Source organism: Cherax quadricarinatus, chromosome 58 (genome assembly GCF_038502225.1).
Source record: "Cherax quadricarinatus isolate ZL_2023a chromosome 58, ASM3850222v1, whole genome shotgun sequence".
NCBI classification, from domain to species: domain Eukaryota; kingdom Metazoa; phylum Arthropoda; class Malacostraca; order Decapoda; family Parastacidae; genus Cherax; species Cherax quadricarinatus.
The window spans coordinates 13,618,460-13,636,006 of NC_091349.1; the positions used below are offsets into that span (position 1 = coordinate 13,618,460).

At 40.5% G+C, this 17,547-nt stretch overlaps 1 non-coding gene across 1 annotated transcript; it reads right to left on the minus strand.

The window, feature by feature from the left end:
- Positions 1-7,796: 7,796 nt before the first annotated feature.
- On the minus strand, positions 7,797-7,867 carry TRNAG-GCC (transfer RNA glycine (anticodon GCC)). Its single transcript has one exon. It is a non-coding gene; the product is annotated as a tRNA-Gly (tRNA).
- Positions 7,868-17,547: the final 9,680 nt, after the last annotated feature.

The following is a 17,547-nucleotide window of genomic DNA, read 5'->3' on the forward strand; positions in this document are numbered from 1 at the left end:
AACACAAGACTAATGCTGCTATTGGGTGGCATAAATCTCGATTTGCCAATTTTATTGAATAAAGAGCGATAATTCAACTAAATTTGTGGAAAATTACATTTACTTGGATGTAACATAAGGTACATACCAGTAAATGGTAACTAAGATAATTATTATTTATCAAAGTTACATAGACAAGTAGGAATTTGGGACACCTAGGTCACAAAATTGTCCCCCTTCGATACCTACAACTGTCATATCCACAAGTTGCTCTAGACCTATATTAATTGCAAATGACATGTACATACACACCAGGAATTCTGGTAAAATTATTATAATTTTTGTGGACTGTATATTAAAATTAATAAATGGTTGCATATACACATTTATGTAACAGAAGGAGAATTTATAATCATAACACTCACCAATTAGTCTGGAGATTACTGCGTATAATACTCAAAAACCTCCCTCTAAGCAAATTTATGATGATAATACTGGCCAGAATTACAAACATAATTTAGATAGCTTATCTGAGGTTTCCGGAGCTGTCCTGTACATCAATTTAATGCTCAAATTATGCAGAAATGCACATCCAACAATTTCGGCTCCTATTTGAGAGGTGTAAGCCCAATATAACCTCTAGAGCGAAAAAAATTCTTCTTATTTTCACTAACATTTTCTTAGCTCATTCAAAAACACAATGGCGACTCTCCCCTGCTCATCAGCACAGGCGCCGAGCTTCCCATTTTTTATAATATAATTTTATTAAATACAATATATTTTATTAATTTACATACAAATACACTATTTTCGGAATATATACTATATATTTTCCACAATAATCATATTTTATTCTGTAATTAAAGAAGGCCTTTTCTGATTGGCTTCAAAATGCCAAGCCCATGATAACACTCTTCAGGTCGCTTGTTGTAATAAAGTTGGTAGAATTACCGACAATATGTAAAGTAAAAGGACACAAGTGCAACTAATGTGACATTTATTGTGGCAACGTTTCGCTCTCCAGGAGCTTTATCAAGCCATTACCGTTAGCGAAACATTGCCACAATAAATGTCACATTAGTTGCACTTGTGTCCTTTTACTTTACAGGTCGCTTGTTCTATCTAGGCTGGAATATTTCTGCACACTAAGAGCACCTTTCAAGGCACGTGAAACTGCTGACCTAGAAAATGTACAGAGAACCTTCATGGTTCGCATAACTGAGATAAAACACCTCAATTACTGGGAGCGCTTAAAGTTCCTGAACCTGTACTCCCTGGAATGGAGGTGGGAGAGATACATGATTATGTATACCTGGAAAATCCTAGAGGGACTAGTACCGAACTTGCACACGAAAATCACTCCCTACGAAAGCAAAAGACTCGGATGCAACATCCCCCCAATGAAAAGCAGGGGTGTCACTAGCACGTTAAGAAACAACACATTAAGTGTCAGGGGCCCAGGACTGTTCAACTGCCTCCCAGCATACATAAGGGGGATTACCAATAGACCCCTGGCTGTCTTCAAGCTGGCACTGGACAAGCACCTAAAGTCAGTACCTGACCAGCCGGGCTGTGGTTCGTACGTTGGATTGCGTGCAGCCAGCAGTAACAGCCTGGTTGTTCAGGCCCTGATCCACTATGAGGCCTGGTCACAGACCGGGCCGCGGGGGCGTTGACCCCCGGAACTTTCTCCAGGTAAACTCCGGGTAAAATATTGCTGATAATTCATTCTGTGATGAGGATGATAATCCATTATAATGTTTAGTCTGAGTAGGTGCAGGTTTTAAAGTTTACTAAATCATTTATAAAATGGAATCGTTAGACTCCAATCAATTACTGGAGAATGCTTTTCTGGGTGCTCGCGGCTTGGAAGTGTTCTCAACTCACACACTAAGGGTCCGCGACGATTCCCGGCACGGGTGAAACGTTGTGCATGTTTCCTTACGCCTGCTGCCCCTGTAAATAGGTACCTGGGTGTTAGCCGACTGTTATGGGTCACATCCTGGGGAACAAGATTAACTTAAGTTTCCAAAAATGGTCTGAATAACCAGGAGATTTCTATATAGTATGCCAATAATAATGTCAGCTAGGTCATCGGGGTTCGATTCCCAGCGAGGGAAGAAACATTGCGCGTGTTTCTTTACATCGGTTGTCTATGTTCACCCATCACACAATAGAGCGAAAAACTAATGTCAAAGACCTGGGAGTGATCATGTCAGAGGATCTCACCTTCAAGGACCATAACACTGTATCAATCGCATCTGCTAGAAAAATGACAGGATGGACAATGAGAACCTTCAAAGCCAGGGATGCCAAGCCTATGACGACACTCTTCGGGTCCCTTGTTCTATCTAGGCTGGAATATTGCTGCGCACTAACAGCACCTTTCAAGGCATGTGAAATTGCTGACCTAGAAAATGTACAAAGAACCTTCACGGCACGCATAACTGCGATAAAAACACCTCCGTTACTGGGAACGCTTCAACTCGACTCAAATACGACCAGAGCTGCGGTAAGATGGGGAGGAAGAAGGATGGGGAAGGATGGAAATACTGGAAAAGGATGGGAGGGTGGAGGAGAGGAGGGTAAGAAAGGTAAGTGGCCCAACCACTTTGGCGCAAGTGGTACCGAAGTACTGCAGGTGTTGATGGCGATGTGAGAGGGCAGCGGTGAGCATCTGACGAGGCGAGTGTGGTCATACAATAGGAGGCAGGCAGGAGACGGCAGGAATTGCAGAGAAAGTAGCTGTAGTAAGGCAGGGTGGATCTTCAGCTAGACAGTGAATAGTCGCAAGCTAGTTATACAAATGAGCCAGTGGAGAGATTGTTGAACTTCGCTCTTGTGAGATGGCGCACTTTGAATGGGAGTTTTGGGAGTTGCGCCCGGTTCGTGGAGGTGGTCGAGTATTGTATCTAGTTCAATATGTGGTTGGGAATGCTTGAAGTTACTAAACCTGTACTGCCTAGAACGCAGGAGGGAGAGATACATGATTATATACACTTGGAAAATCCTAGGGGGATTAGTACCAAACTTGCACACGAAAATCACTCCCTACGAAAGCAAGACTCGGCAGACGATGCAACATCCCCCCTCAGTAAAAAGCAGGCCACTAGCGCGATAAGAGACAACACAATAAGTGTCAGGGGCTCAAGACTACTCATCTGCCTCCCAGCATACATCAGGGGGATTACCAATAGACCCCTGGCTGTCTTCAAGCAGATACTGGACAGGCACCTAAAGTCGGTACCTGACCAGCCGGGCTGTGGTTCGTACATTGGATTGCCTGCGGCCAGCAGTAACAGCCTGGTTGATGAGGCCCTGATCCACCATGAGCTATGTTGGCAAGACAGTATTACTGACTCTTAGCTGTATGAATTATCTTTAATAATTTATTTTTAGAAGAGTCCGTGAGACACGATCAAAGTGTCCTTTATCAGGTGCCAAGTATCAACATATAATTAAGCTGTAACTCCAATAAAATGTATTTAGGACTTACAGTATTTCTAAGTCTCCTTCATAGCCTATAACTGATGTTGCCAGCGATTCTCTTATATCTATCTGCACTTACATTAAATCTGGTCTGGGGGGGGGGATTACCAAGAGACCCCTGGCTTCTTTGAAGAATGAACTAGACAGACACTTAAAGTCAGTACCTGACCAACCAGGTTGTGGCTCGTACGTCGATTTACGTGCGGCCAGCAGTGAGAGCCCTGGTCACGGACCGGGTCGCGGGGGTCGTTGACCACCAAAACTCACACATAAACCGACGTACGAACCACAGCCCAGATGATCAGATACTGATTGTTAGGTGCCTGTCCAGCGCCTTCTTCAAAACAGCCAGGTGTCATTTCCTCCTAGAAATAGAGTAGAATGTTGATGTTTCCACTTCAACACTTCACTCATCACTAGATTGGCCTAGAAACTAGGGAGATTTATACTCACACCTCTCCGAAAAGTTACTTAAATCCTCCGGGATTTATCTGTGACCAACTACCGTGACTTTGGTCCAAAGCTCTCTTGAACAGATTCGACAGTTTGACTCAGTGTAGCCTCTTAGTTTCATCTGATTTTCTGATATTTACTCAGTATTTGACTTAAGTGAGTTCCAGCTCCTGGGCTTCGTGAAACTTGAAATACAGTTCCTTTGTCTCTGGGCACTTTCAATGTGAAATTATAAGTGTGTTGGGTTAGACCGTAATGACACGATTGCAAACAAATCACGGTACCACTAGCCAGCGGGCCCAGTTACTAACGCGTCGGTCTGGAGTTTTACGACTTACTCCCCGCGAGTTCAGTCCCTGCCCATACCGTGGTTTGTGTTGAGCTAAGGTTTCTGGATCTTTTACAGATACTCACTACCAGTTCCTGGGGTTTTTGGGACGTTTGCCTCCAATGAGATAACTTTTAGGTACAAAGGGTATATAATACGATAGATACCTGTCACGAATTGGGCAGGAATTAGAACACCAATATTTTCGAGGTCTTTAAAATCCATGTATAATAAAGTTGGTAGATTTACCGACAATATGTAAAGTAAAAGGACACAAGTGCAACTAATGTGACATTTTATTGTGGCAACGTTTCGCTCTCCAGGAGCTTTATCAATGGCTTGATAAAGCTCCTGGAGAGCGAAACGTTGCCACAATAAAATGTCACATTAGTTGCACTTGTGTCCTTTTACTTTACAAAATCCATGTATCGACCAGGAATCGAACCCTTCGAGAAATTTCGAATGGAGGGGGGGGGGGGATGGAATGTGGAAGAGCCACCGAGCAGACGAGAAGACGCCATAATTAAACCGAATCTGTGAACACTGGTCTCTTAATTGTGCAATGTAATCAGACATCATCGAAGTCCAGTTGGTGTGTATCAAACTCAGTCCGTAATTTAGAAATTGGCGACACGTTCCCAAAGAAGAATTAGGATAGTGTGGAAAAACCCTTACAATTCGGCTACAAGGACGAGAAAACAGAGGACTCCGATTCTTCCCAGCAACACACCTTAGCTAAGTGATGCTTACCTATAATGTACAGTAGTTTTGCGTTGGTCATCGTAAACTCTAGCTATTAGGCTAGTGTTAGGGTGTGTTACAAGTAAAGATTGTGATCCACTAATTAACTGGTAAGTGGTAAAACAAATTTCTTTTCTAATAACACCATTGTATTATATTTATTGTACTAACAGTTATATTATGTGTGCTCAGCAAATAAACTAAAATATACAGTCCACACAATTTTAATTTACCAGAGTAGCTTTTTTTGTAATTATTAATTTAATGTTAGGTCTGGCTCTCTGTGAGAGTGGTAATGTAGTGGGCATCGAGGGAGTGACAGTTGTGTGACCTACTGTAACTAAGTCCTACTTACCTCACCTAAATTACTTGCACATAATAATTCAGGTAATACCCTGTAAACCTCATGCAGGCAATTTCTCACACCCATGGTGTGGGCGGTGGTCAAAAGATTACAGAGGTACATAATGGGTCCAGGGACTGGGTCACAGAGTTTTGATAGCTGAACAAGTTACAGTGGTAATGAACTACTTACAAGTTTATATCTGGTTACAATTGTAATGAGTTATTTATACACATATTAATTAGGTCACACACACACAGTTATACCTGGAGAGTATTACGGGGGTCAACATCCCCGCCGCCCTGTCTGTGACGAGACCTTGAGGTGGATCAGGCCCTGATCAACCAGGCTGTTACTGCTGGCCTCACGCAAACCGACGTACAAACCACAGCCTAGCAGGTCAGGTACTGACTTTAGGTGCCTGTCCAGCTCCCTCTTGAAGACAGCCAGGGGTCTGTTGGTAAGCCCCCTTATATATGCTGGGAGGCAGGTGAACAGCCTTGGACCCTTGACACTGTGTTGTCTCTTAGCATACTTGTGGCAACCCTGCTTTTCATTGGGGGGATGTTACATCTCCTGTCTAGTCTTGATTTTATAGAGAGATTTCTGTGTGCAGATTTGGGACTAGTCCCACTAAGATTTTCCAAGTGTATATTATCATGTATCTTTCTCGCCTGCATTCCAAAGAGTACAGGTCAAGGGACTTCAACCATTCCCAGTAATTTAGGTGCTTTATTGTACTTATACATGCAACGAATGTTCTCTGTATATTCTCCAGGTTTGCAATTTTCCATGCCTTGAAAGGAGCCAACAGTGTACAGCAGTACTCCAGCCTAGAGAGAACAAGCGATTTGAAGAGAATCATCAATGGCTTGGCATCCCTAGTTTTGAAGGTTCTCGTTATCCGTCCTATCGTTTTCCTAACAGATGTGGTAGATACATTGTCGTGATCTTCGAGAAAATGAGGTTCTCTGACATTATCACTCCCAGGTCCTCCACATTAGTTTTTCATTCTATTGTGGGGTTGGAATTTGTTTTATATTCTGATCCAGTTTTTATTTCTTGAAGTTATCCATAGTGGAGTAATTGAAATTTGTTTTCATTGAACTTCATATTGTTTTCTGAGGCCCATTTAAAAACTTGGTTAATGTCCAATTGGAGATTGGTAGTGTCCTCAATGGATGACACTGTCATGCAACTTTTGGTATCATCAGCAAGTGAGGACACGGTGCTGTGGCTTACATTTCTATGTCAGATATAAGGATGAGGGAAAAGGATGGGAGTGAGTACTGTACCTTGTGGAAGAGAGCTTTTCATTGTAACCTTTTCTGACTTTACTCTGTTTACTATTACTCATTCTGTTCTGTTTGTTAGGAAGTTATAGATCCATCTACCCACTTTTCCTGTTATTCCTATATTATGCATTTTGTGTGCTATTACACCATGATGGCACTTGTCAAAGGCTTTCGCAAAGTCTGTATATACCACATCTGCGTTTTATTGGCAAGAGCGACCTGTTCTTACCCCATTCTGTCCTGGGTTGTGCAACTGATGGGTATCCAAGTGATTGGCGATCTTGCTTCCTAGAAAACTTTCAAAGATTTTTATAATGTGGGACGTTAGTACTATCGATCTATAATTCTTTGCAATTGCTCTACTGGTACTTTTGTGGAGTGGAGCTCTATTTGTTGTTTTTAGTGACTGTGGGATGACCCCTGTGTCTATGATCCCTCTCCATAGAATATTTATGGCACATGAAAGGGGTTTCTTGCAGTTTTTGATGAACACAGAATTCCGCGAGTTTGGGCCTGGGAAAAAGTATATATGGGCTCGATCCCTTGTACAGGTGGAAACATTGGAGCGTGTTTTCTTAACACACCTTTGTCCCTGTTCACCTAATAGTAAGTAGGTACCTAGATGTTAGCCAACCGGTGTGGGTCGCATCCTGGGGACAAAACCTAAGTTGCCCAAAAAGCTCTGCATAACAAGGGGCTTCTGTATAGTATGTCACTGTTGTCAGCTAGGTCTGAATATGTTGAATCATGTAACTGTAGAAATAATTATTATTGGTGCTACTTCAGTGTGCGGTCTGCCAGCTCAGGTTAGGTTAGGTTATTGCCCTTTTATAGCCTTACCTAACCTAACCTGACCTACTCTAACCTAACCTAATCTAACCTAACCTAATCTAACCTAACCTAACCTAGCCTTGCCTTACGTAACCTAACCTAACCTGAGTTGGTAGAGCGCACGCTAAAGTAGCACCTTATTATTATTAGTTGTTACAGTTCTTCAGTTGGTTGAGCTAAAGCTCCTGGACTTCTTGATCTCTAAGTCTTGGACCTCTGAAGTGTGGTCTCTTGCTTAACGTGATATAAAGGTGGCTGGAATCAATCCACCTTTATATCACGGGAATTGCAATGACCAATGTGCATATACTTTTAACTGAGGTCCTTATAAAATCGATGCATCGGCCGGGAATCGAACCCGGGCCTCCCGCGTGGCAGGCGAGAATTCTACCACTGAACCACCGATGCTTGTACTGATATCTTCGCTGGAAATTATATTCCAGTTAAAGATAATAATAATAATAATAATAATAATAATAATAAATAAGTTTTATTTTGACATGGTTGCACAAAGGAATATAATAGTAGAGTGTACATGAGAAAAGCTGCTTGTATTCAGAGCATTTCGGGCAAACTTAAAATTAACTTAAGATTAATAACGCAGTAACATTAAATGAACATTAGATGAGTTACAGTGAGTACAAGAGAATTGATTATTAATAAGTAATGCTATATGGTTTAATAACTCTTCAGTTGTTGCGTATGTGTGAAAAGCAGGTTAGGCAAGGTTCTTCAGGAAACACGACAAGTGTTTACTGAAGCGGGTCTTAGTCATATGATGGCCCGCCGTTGGAGCTTTTGGTCATCTAAGGCCTTCTGCTGGCTTACCATCAATGGTATAAGAATTACGAGCCCATTGGCACACAAAAATTTAATGATGATTTAATTACCACTATTGAGAGTGTTCTCACAGATCAAGTGGGCAGGAATAGGAAACAAAGACCCTCCACTATAAATAACAATAAAAACCAATGTAAATACTATAATGATCCACAGCTACGCAATCTAACACATGCAGCTAGGAGGACTGGTAAAGCATACCGTGAATGTAGAACCCCAGACCTGTTCAGAACGTTCCAAGCTGCACTAACAAATGCAAGGACTAGAAAGCAAGAACTTAGGCAACAGGAATGGGAACAGTTTGTTAGTGGATTAAATAGGTCCACCCCTTTAAGTTTGGCTTGGAAAGATATAAATAAAATAACCAGGAAAAAGACTGGCAATGTTGCTCATCCCTATCCTCTTGAAAAAGCAAATGACCTCATAAATGACTGGTCCAAAACATCCAGGCATGAAAACCTTCCATCTCATATTAGAAAAAATTTAGAGAGTACTTCTGAAGAAATGTTGAAACTGATTAATTTTATGAGCCAAAATATTGATGAGAGTGATTGCCCTCCAGGTTTACCGAGTATGAATTAGATAATGCATTAACTAAAGGTCGATCAACTGCTCCTGGAGAGGATGGTATAACCTATGATATTCTCAGAACTCTAAGGCACGTGCCTGATAACCCTTTGTTGGCACTGTATAATCTCAGTTACATTGAGGGCGTTCTTCCTACTTCCTGGACCAATAGTCTCATTGTGCCTATCCCTAAGCCCCAACAGCCTGATACATTTAGGCCGATCTCCTTAACTAGTTGTCTTTGTAAAACTTTTGAAAGAATGATACTTAACAGACTGTACTACAGAATCAGACACCAACTTTCCCCCTACCTCTATGGGTTCATGAAAGGTAAAAGTGTGCAGAACTGTATTTCCACCTTTCTCACTGCACACACCTCTACTAGTTTTACCACTTTCCTTGATCTAAAATCTGCATTTGATATTGCGAACAGAACCGTTATACTACATGAACTAGCCAAAATGAATATTGGTGGTAGCTTACTCTGCTGGATAATAGGATACCTGTCAAACAGAGTATCCTCTGTCCTTTACAAAGGCTTCAGAAGTGATTCTAAAGAAATGTCTTTAGGTACACCGCAGGGAGGAGTTCTTAGTCCCATGCTATTTAATATTCTGATTAATGCTCTCCTAAATGCTCTACCTGCCTCACCTAAACATATAGCTATAAGCTATGCTGATGATATCATGATCCATACAACAGGGCATAAGAAGATGAATACCATTCTTAATGAAGTTCAAGCAAATTGTAATCGACTAGGCCTCATAATATCTTCCTCTAAAAGCCAATAAACTTACGCTTAACACTGACAAAACCTACTATATTATGTTTGGTAGCAGAGCAGGAGATGCACAAATTAACATTAAGATTGACAACAATCTAATTACCAGAAATAATGGGGGCAAATTCCTAGGCTTATACCTTGACAACAACCTGAATTTCAGCACCCATATCCAGCATATAACCAAAAAAGTATCCAAAACGGTTGGGATCCTCTCCAAGATACGATACTACGTGCCGCAAAATGCCCTTCTCACACTATACCACTCACTTATTTATCCATACCTCACCTATGCTATTTGTGCTTGGGGATCAACTGCAGCAACACACCTAAAGCCAATAATAACCCAACAAAAAGCTGCAGTAAGAATAATCACTAAATCCCATCCCTGGCAACACCCCCCCCCCACTCTTCATAGACCTAAACTTACTCCCAGTTCAGTACATCCACACTTACTACTGTGCAATCTACATCTACAGGGTCTTAAACTCTAATATCAACCTTGACCTAAAACGCTTTCTTGATAGTTGTGACAGAACCCACAGGCATAACACCAGACACAAACATCTCTACGACATTCCCCGTGTCCGACTAAACCTTTACAAAAATTCAATGTATGTCAAAGGCCCTAAAATCTGGAATACCCTACCTGAGAACTCTAGAACTGCAGACACATTCATCACCTTCAAAACTACCATTAGAAAACATCTTATCTCCCTGATACACCCCGTCAACTAACTACACGAATACCACCTGGTGGTTCACACTTACACTCACTCACTCATTTGACCATAAACAGAAATATTAATCTCAATCTTAAAATAATGAATCCTGTGATACTCCAATACTGAAACTATGTACTGTGCCAAAACAAAAGCATTCACATTGCTAAACTCACAAAATAGTATTTAGTCACTTAGCCATAATACCAACTTACCTCATAATTTGTAATATTTTACAATTAAGAATAAAACTAAGTCTGCCCGAAATGCCTAGCCATGCTAAGCGTTCTAGTGGTACACTCTGTAATCACAATTTTATAACATGTAAACCACACAATAACCAAATTTCTGTAAACTCAGCATTGTAATCCTTATAGAGAATAAACTTTGAATTGAATTGAATTGAATAAAACAAAGATATTAACAAGCAAACGACATCCCCCACCCATCTATTTGCAGGGTGAAATCATTAGCTACGTTAAAACTTACAGATATCTTGGTGTAGATGTACCCTTTAACAAATCCACTATACCACAACTAAACAAGAAACGCAAAGCTAGGCTAAATGCTCTCAAAGCTGTTGCTGGCTACAACCCCAACTATGGTGCTAATGTGAGAATCGTAAGAATGATGTACATAGCCTATGTTAGGTCCTTAATTGATTATGCTGATCCCATGTTGATATTAGCTAGAGAAAGTTCTCTCCGACCCTTGGAGTTAATGCAAAATGAAGCTCTCAGGATTATTCTTGGCTGTCCCAGATCTACAAAAGTTCTTAACATGAGGAAGGAGCTTGGTATTTCTAGTATCAGTGATAGGATTATTGAGATTAACACTGTACTCGGTATTAGAATGTTGAGAAACGAACCAGACACTGTCACAATGAATCTTACCAAGTGTCTAGAGGTAAATACACACAGATCTAAATGGATTGTGAAAACGTGCAATTACATCAAGTTTTATAACCTGCATGAACTGTATCACTGTAGGCAACAAGAGCATTTCACCCCTCCGTGGAAGATATGTCCATTTAATATCACATACCTGCAAGTCCCTCCCAAGAAGCTCATTGCTAGTAATCCCTTCCTTAAATCTCTTGTTAGAGCAACTGCTCAAGAAGAAATTTCTCACCTAGCTGGTAGTAATAAGTTATCACAAGTTATATACACTGATGGATCTAAACAGGAGTCTTCTGGCAGGGCTGCATCTGCTCTTGTTGCCACCTCCCTTGTTAAAAACGATAATAAATTTGTTGAGTTAGGCATAAGAATTAACAACTGGGCGTCTACACTGCAAACTGAATTGTTTGCAATCCTAATGGCGCTAAAGCTAACCTATGACACTGAGCTTGACTCTATCATCATTACTAATTCTATGTCATCACTGAAGGCTCTTGACTCATATAATGACTCCAACAACATGCTCATTGGAGAAGCCAGGTATAGATACTCAAAAATTAGGGACAAAGGAATTAATGTACAATTGCTATGGATCCCATCACACATTGGATTACTCCTTCATGATAAAGTTGATATGTTAGCCAAGAAGAGTACCCAGAAGGAGAATGTAGAATATAACTTTGGTATAACTGTGTCTAGCATTAGGAATAATATTAGGAGAGAAGTAAATAATGAAAATGATTGTTATAGGAATGCAGTTAGAAGCCTGAGTAGATCTATAACCCACTATGATAACATGAACGTAGATAAGTATGTTTATGGAGCAACTTGCAATGTGAACAGACTGACTGATGTTGTAGTGGCCAGGCTTAGGCTTGGTTACAAGTACTTCTGGCTGTTTGGGAGACACACAGATGATGATCAAACTAAATGTAAATTATGTGATCAGGCATATGGTCACTGTCTTGAACACTATGTGCTTAATTGTCCACTTATTGAAGAATACAGAGACAGACAGTATAATAACCTATGTGACATGTCAAGATATCTTATTAATGAAAATAAGATACCAGATATACTAAGCAAATTTCCTAAATTCGCTTGTAACAGATAAGTGAACTATAGATATGTAGATATAAATCCATATGTATTCCTGTTAACCCTTTGGGGCCTAGTTCCTAGGCCTTTCGTGTATCCATATGCTCTCGCGTTACCATCCACGGGATGGATATAGGGTGCACAATAAACTAGCCACTTCGGTGGCAAAATCTAAAATCTAATCTGGCTTACCGGTCCACCCCCTCTTTAAAAATTATGGTCATAGTTATAACTATTTCTAGTATGTCAAACGCAAGTTCTGGTGGAAGTTATATCCTGGGTACTGAGGTTAGGTAAGGTTCGTCAGAAAACAGGAAAAGTGTTTCCTTACGCGGGTCTTAATCAGGTGATGATCCGCCGTTGGACCTTTTGGTCATCTGACTGAGGCCTTCCGCTGGCTTACCAGTCTACCCTCGACCCTTAAAACTTATGGTTATAGTTATAACCATATGGTTACGAGTACAACGTGCAAACCACCGCCCGTCTGATCGAGAACTGATTTTAGGTATCTGTTCACTTCCCTCTTTAAGACAGCCAGGTGTCCATTGGTAATTTCCCTTATGTATGATGGGAAACTGTTGAACAGTTTTGGGCCCCGGACACTTTCTGTTTTCTCTTAGTGTAAACACGGCGCTCCTGCTTTTCAGTGAGGGGTATGTTTCACCATCTGCCTAGTCTTTTGCTTTCGTAGGTAGTGATTTCTGTGTGCAGATTCGGGACAAGTCGCTCTAGTATTTTCCAGATGTAGATTATGATATATCTTTCTCGTCTGTTCCAGGGAGTACAGGTCAAGGAACTTCAAACGTTCCTAGGAATTGAGGCGTTTGATTGAGCTAATAGTGCAGTGAAGGTTCTCTGTACATTCTCTAGATCTGCAATTTAACCTGCCTTGAATGGGACTGTTAGTGTACAGCAGTATTCCAGCCTAGAGAGAACTGTTGGGGCAATGGATGAATTCCCTGCTATGTTTGTTAACTGCTCATTACTCTGTAATTTGTCTATGATTGTAATCATGTCATAACGTGTTTATCATTCATTACCTTTGAAACTTGTCATGAGTGTGACCAGCTCTACCTGGAGCTCATTACCTTTGCAAATTCTCATGATTAATGTGTTTATGATTCATTACCTTTGCAATTACTCATGAGTGTGACCAGCTCTACCTGGAGCTCATTACCTTCGTAACTTAATCATGATTATGACCAGATCTAGTTCATTACCTTTGTAACTTGCTCAGCTATCAAAACTTTGGAGTCCAGTCCCTGGACCAATTATGTACCTCTGTAATCTTTTGACTACCGCCCACAGGATGGGTATGGGGTGCATAATAAACATATTAAACTAAAATTAAACTAAGAGAACAAGTGACTTAAAGAGGATCATCAGTGGCATGGCATTCCTTGATTTGAAAGTTCTCATTATCCGCACTATCATTCCTAGAACATGGTTCAATGTGCCCTTTTACTGCCTCTTCCCAGTCTTTGCATAATGTTGAGGTGGACGTCCCACTGTCAATCTCAAAAGGCACCGTTTTATTGTTAATGATAAATCCATATTGTTCTGCCTTCGTGGAAAACACTTTATCCTCTACTGCATATAAACTCATCACATTTGTATCCATGTATAAACGTAAGTAACCATTCTACAGAATTCATTACCTTTGTAACTTGTGAGCTCATTACCTTTGTACCTAGTTCAGCTATCAAAACTTTGGGGGCCCAGTCCCTGGACCCATTACGTACCTCTGTAATCTGTAAATACCTTTGTAACTTGTCATGATTGTGACCAGACCTACCTGGAGTTCATTACCTTTGTAAATTGTGAGTTCATTACCTTTGTAAATTGTGAGTTCATTACCTCTGTAACTTGCTCAGCTATCAAAACTTTGGAGTCCAGTCCCTGGACCAATTATGTACCTCTGTAACCTTTTGACTACCGCCCACAGGATGGGTATGGGGTGCATAATAAACATATTAAACTTAACTCCATTAAGCCTTTGTTCTAGTATATTTTGGTGATTACTGTTGTTCTAGTATATTTTGTCTTTGTTCTAGTATATTTTGGTGATTACTGTTTCATTAATGTCTCCCTGTCACTACATGATTTGAATACAACCTTAAGAGACACTTTTTATTTTTCCCTACACACTCTTCTTAAGTGACCTATCTTTTGACACTCATTACAGGAAAAATCCTTATACCTACAAGTACTACTACTATGCTTGAACCCACAATGTTTACATTTCACAGCATTAATCACTTGTACCTCAAGAACAGTGTTCTGATCGCTTAACAAATGCCTGTTCCAAGTTCAAAGGTTTTTCAAAATTTTTTGCAGATTGCATACTTTGTAAATCCAAACTCTGCAACTAAATTAGGAAAATAAACTTCATGCACGACCGCCATGAATAACTGGTCCCTAACTCTGGGGTCAAATTGGCCCCCAAAGTTACAGTTCACAGCGAACGCTTTTAAATCTGTATATAATTCATGCAAGGACTCATCATGTCGTTTCTTCGTTTGCTGAAATGCCAACATACTGTGGTGGTAGGCTGGTTTCACTGCAGAATAACTTTTCTGTGCCGCTACCAAGTCGTCACAGCTGTGTGTGATAAATCTGGTGCAACACATTACCTAAAACGCTGTAAGTTTCTGATCCCAAGGACAATTAGCAAGAAGTTCCTCTTGTTATCTTGCTCTTTAATTCCCAAATAAGCGAAATTGGCTTCCAACAAACTTAGCCAGAGCTCTAAAGAGATCTTAAGTGGGTTGCAAGGCTCTAACCTTCCCTGTGATGCCACTGCCATGGTTCCCCATGCTGCTGCTACTGTAGTACAATCATCACCACTCTGCTGCAACATTCTCGGCTGCCAGTACTCCACTACTTCCGCACAGTAGCTCAGTACCCTTGGCTCCGATGATACCATCCTCGTCGCCACTGTTATAGCTGTAGGTGAATGAAATTCAGTGTAACAATAACAAGTGTACTCTCCATGGCCCGGCTCAACAACCACAACAACACAGCTATAAAAGAATGAACATAGCATAATATTTAATCCTCTCACTGCTCCCAACACCTTACATATATTATCTCATGTATCTTTCTCGCCTGCATTTCCAGTAATTTAGGCGCTTTGTCGTACTTATACGTTCCATGAACGTTCTCTGTATATTCTCAAGGTCTGCAATTTCGCCTGCCTCGAAAGGGGCCGTTAGTGTACAGCAATATTCCAGCCTAGAAAGAACAAACGATTTGAAGATTCAAATTCAAATTCAAATTCAAAGTTTATTCTCTATAAGGATTACAATGTTGATTTTACAGAAATTTGGTTATTGTGTGGTTTACATGTTGTAAAATAGTGATTACAGAGTGTACCACTAGAACGCTTAGCATGGCTAGGCATTTCGGGCAGACTTAGTTTTATTCTTAATTGTAAAATATTACAAATTATGAGGTAAGTTGGTATTATGGCTAAGTGACTAAATACTAGTTTGTGAGTTTAGCAATGTGAATGCTTTTGTTTTGGCACAGTACATAGTTTCAGTATTGGAGTATCACAGGATTCATTATTTTAAGATTGAGATTAATATTTCTGTTTATGGTCAAATGAGTGAGTGTTAGTGTGAACCACCAGGTGGTATTCGTGTAGTTAGTTGACGGGGTGTATCAGGGAGATAAGATGTTTTCTAATGGTAGTTTTGAAGGTGATGAATGTGTCTGCAGTTCTAGAGTTCTCAGGTAGGGTATTCCAGATTTTAGGGCCTTTGACATACATTGAATTTTTGTAAAGGTTTAGTCGGACACGGGGAATGTCGTAGAGATGTTTGTGTCTGGTGTTATGCCTGTGGGTTCTGTCACAACTATCAAGAAAGCGTTTTAGGTCAAGGTTGATATTAGAGTTTAAGGCCCTGTAGATGTAGATTGCACAGTAGTAAGTGTGGATGTACTGAACAGGGAGTAAGTTTAGGTCTATGAAGAGTGGGGGGTGTGTTGCCAGGGATGGGATTTAGTGATTATTCTTACTGCAGCTTTTTGTTGGGTTATTATTGGCTTTAGGTGTGTTGCTGCAGTTGATCATCATGGGCTTGGTATCTCTAGTTTTGAAGGTTTTCATTATCCATCCTATCATTTTCCTAGCAGAGAGAGCATATCTGTTTAATCAAGAGGCGGATCTCAGGTACACGAGGGCACAGCTAAAATTTAAAAACATGGACAAGTCACCAGGAAGTTATAAAATACTTCTTCAGCCTTAGAGTGGTCAGAAATGGAGCGACCTTTAACAGCGAGGTGGTAGAGGCAGAATCCATACTTCATTATAAGAATAGGTATGATAGGGTTCATGCAGCCAAGAGTGTGAACCCAGGAACAGACAGCGGAGAGACGAGACCCGGAGCTGAGACTGGACCTCTGCAACCAGAAATAGGGGAAAACCCATACATGCATATGCACGTACGTTCACAAATTACATGTTATGAAAAGAACTCAGTGTTTACAAATAATATGACAATAACATTGGGGCTCATACTGAGGTGTAAAAGCCTGTCTGTCGATATGTATGTATATATGTATACCTGGAATTTACCTGGAGAGAGTTCCGGGGGTCAACGCCCCCGCGGCCCGGTCTGTGACCAGGCCTCATGGTGAATCAGGGCCTGATCAACCAGGCTGTTACTGCTGGCTGCACGCAATCCAACGTACGAACCACAGCCCGGCTGGTCAGGTATGTGTGTATGTATGTTTTCGTCTTTCTATGTATGTATGCTTTCATCTATCTATCTGTCCATCCATCTGGTTTTACATTTAACAAATTTGGACCCATCAGTAGTGTGCTTTAATCTTATTTTATATGATAATTGTCACTAGATCATATAAACAAAATTGTGAGAAACTCATATGCTACACTGCTAAACTATAAACTAGCTTTCAGAAATATGGATGGTGAAATGTTAAGAAAGTTGTTTATAACTTATACTAGGTCAAAATTGTGATACGCAGTAGTTGTATGGTGCCCACACCTGAAAAAAAACACATAGATAAATTAGAAAATATTCAAAGAAGAGCTATAAACAGGCTGCCAGAGTTAAGCAATATGAACCTAGAAAGGTTGAAAATAATAAAGTTGCTCATGTTAGCTGAGAGGTAGAAAAAGGGAGACATGATAGCCACATACGTCTTGTGAAG